The following is a 3,386-nucleotide window of genomic DNA, read 5'->3' as shown; positions in this document are numbered from 1 at the left end:
CGTCGAGTACATTCTTTCTTTCCTGATGTACACGAAAGATTACAACTGAAACATGTCGACCCAGGTCGGGGGATGGTCCGTTTCCTGACAGGCCACGAGCCGTATCCAGTACACATAAACCATATGGGACTAACTAACTGTGGCTCTAATGGTTCAAATGGCTCTGAGCACTATGATACTTAACTGCTGAGGTCATCAGTCGCATAGAACTTAGAACTACTTAAACCTAACTAACATAAGGACATCACACACATCCATGCCCGAGGCAGGATTCTAACCTGCGACCGTAGCGGTCTCGCGATTCCAGACTGTAGCGCCTTGAACCGCACGGCCACTCCGGCCGGCAACTAACTATGAACTATGCGAATGCGGAGAAACTGGGACACCAGAACATGTCACACTGCTGTGCAGCACGCTAGCACAAGTGAGACCTATACAGAATGACAATGACATCGCCAGAATAATACGTCATCTCGATGACTGGAACAAAATAAATAGCGTAGCCGCTATTGTATCGAACACTGTGCACGAAGAATACAAGCGCCAAAATCCATATGGAAGGAGGCGTAGACAAGCACAAACAACACAACAAACCACATGGGAGGACACAAACACGACCACAGATTCCGAAACCGAGGAAAGAACACTAAGTGAACATGACTCAGAAGGGATTAACATGTAAGGGACCAAAACCAACAATGTATGACACTGTATGCCACAACACAGTCACAAACAACACAACAATCATAAAACAAATAAACACCGGCACCACATACAAAGACTGTAGTAGTAAGGTAATGTCGCTTGGGAGCAGACAGCTCGAAGAACTTTCATTCCAAGGCTCCTCCTCCCTAGTGGCATCCTGCATAGTGTTTAAGGTATACTGCATACAAGCAGTCATGTATTGCTTGTGGGCAACGGCCTTGCCGCAGTGGATACACCGGTTCCCGTGAGATCACCGAAGTTAAGCGCTGTCGGGCGAGGTCGGCACTTGGATGGGTGACCATCCAGGCCGCCATGCGCTGTTGCCATTTTTCGGGGTGCACTCAGCCTCGTGATGCCAATAGAGGAGCTACTCGACCGAATAGTAGCGGCTTCGGTCAAGAATACCATCATAACGAGCGGGAGAGCGGTGTGATGACCCCACGCCCCTCCTATCCACATCCTCCGCTGAGGATGACACGGACGTCAGATGGTCCAGGTAGGCCTCTCGTGGCCTGAAGACGGAGTGCTTTTTTTTTTAATTCAAAGCTATGATCAATGAATTTCATAAATCAGAAACGTATTAAGTTATTTAAGGAATAATCTATTCAAGTAGCAATGAACTATATTCTATTTCAACTAACAAGTTACAAACATAAGTATATTTATCATGTGAAGCTAAAATTCATGTATTCCATGTACGAAGTGCTCAATCACCATTTAATCTGTATAATAAGTGTAAACCTACATTAGCGTAAACCATTTCAGATGAGAATAGCTCGAGGTTGTACCGAGACCTTCTCATCCGAGATAGGTAGAAATAGGCCTTTACTAACCAACATGCTACTTAGACTGTAGTACTCATCCAAGTACAGCATATCACTTCCCTCTACATATTACAAATTATTATTAACCACGCTCATTGTGTTACATTTTCTTTTTTTATTTTTCTTTGAAATTTGCATTGTATAAATAATATTCTCGTCAACAAGGTAGCAACAAATTATATGGTACCATTTTAACAATTGTTTTGCATTTAATTCGCTGTAACCTCAGACAAATCGTAATATATTATGTTCTATTATTTAAAAAAAAGCATCAACAACTAACTGTATACCAATAGGACTGTAACAATGAGACGTCTTTCCTATTAGATTCAGAAGCATCCGACCCAACTTACATTTCAAGGCGGTGGGTTACTCTGTACTGTTAATGAAATAAGTGAATAAATAAACACCTTGACAGTGCTGCATAGAAGTAACATCTGGAAATGAGGGTGGTCTCGTGTCTTCACCTACAGCCCACTGAATTGGTCTCTACAAGACGGAACGAAACTCAACATGAGTCAATTTATGGGGAACCAGTGAGTCTGAACACCGCATAGACTGGCGTGGATAAGCGCAAAATGCGACCATCCTGAGAGCCAAAGGCCAGGTCCGAATTTGTTGAAGTCAGTGTAAGACCCGATGGGCCGTCCGCAGCTCGTGGTCGTGCGGTAGCGTTCTCGCTTCCCGCGGCCGGGTTCCCGGGTTCGATTTCCGGCGGGGTCAGGAATTTTCTCTGCCTCATGATGACTGGGTGTTGTGTGATATCCTTAGGTTTAAGTAGTTCTAAGTTCTAGGGTACCGATGACCATTGGTGTTAAGTCCCATAGTGCTCAGAGCCATTTGAACCATTTGAACTGATGGGCCCGGCCTATCACTGCCAACATCTAAAAACCTAGGTAAGTGGTTCTGCCATTCAGTGCTTCATGCACACGTCTGTGACAACTAACCACACTACTCCGCTGGGAGACCCACATCAGTTCTTCTGCGTCCATATCGATACCCGCCGTGGGGATACTCAAGGTGCTCGTAAGTAAGCCGGTTGGCTCGTGTTTCTCCAATGGCTCATACTACAGACAACGTTCAAGTTGGAACAGTTAGACGTTGGCGTTGGGGAACGACGACTTCATTTGCTCCGGTTTACCTGTCTATTCAGCTTCTCCAGAAACCTTGAGGGAACTATAAGATGTCGCAACTTTGGCTTTTAGGGTCGGTCGCTAGCGTACTCGCTAGGGTCGGCTTACTGAATTTAGAATTCTTTTGTCTTGAATTCGATGTCTTGCTGAACAGCGCCTGGTCTTCAGGCTGACGGGCTCTTCTCCTTCTGTTACGTCATTCTGCTGGCGACGCAGGAATATTTCGTCGCCTCCGGCAAAGCCGTGGCGCAATGTCTACCTTTGAAATAAAATAAAGTACGATCGATGAAGCTAGAAGGACATAAAGTGCTGATTAGCACAGCCAAAGATGGTATTCTTCGCCATAGGGCAGACGAGTAGTATTCAACATACGTCTTAACGTCAGATTGAAATTTCTGTGTGTGTCATCTGGAGAACTGTATGGATAACAATCATAGGCTACGGGGAAATAAGAGCAGAAGAGAATCAAAACGTTTCGGAGGTAACGTTACAGAAGGATGTCGAATATTAAAGGGACTCACAGAAGCTGAAAAATGAAGATGTTACCTACGGGATCGCCCAACACAGCGGTGTATGGAAAACTAAGGATAACAGGACAGCAGAACACAATGTCCATAGCAGTAAAGTGAGTTATAGAGGGCAAATATTGTAGACGAAAACAAACTGGAATAAATACAATCAACGAACAGTTCGGGATGTTGGGCGCTAGTGTTATTCAGGGACT

The 3,386-nt window shown here is 44.8% G+C and overlaps 1 pseudogene; it reads left to right on the top strand.

Annotated features, from left to right (window-relative positions):
* Positions 1–913: 913 nt before the first annotated feature.
* Positions 914–1,031, top strand: LOC126279674 (5S ribosomal RNA; annotated as a pseudogene).
* The last annotated feature ends 2,355 nt before the right edge of the window (positions 1,032–3,386 follow it).

The sequence above is a fragment of the Schistocerca gregaria genome, chromosome 6 (genome assembly GCF_023897955.1).
Source record: "Schistocerca gregaria isolate iqSchGreg1 chromosome 6, iqSchGreg1.2, whole genome shotgun sequence".
Taxonomy (NCBI): domain Eukaryota; kingdom Metazoa; phylum Arthropoda; class Insecta; order Orthoptera; family Acrididae; genus Schistocerca; species Schistocerca gregaria.
Note: the sequence above shows the minus strand (reverse complement) of the source record. Positions and strands in the feature narration are given on the sequence as shown.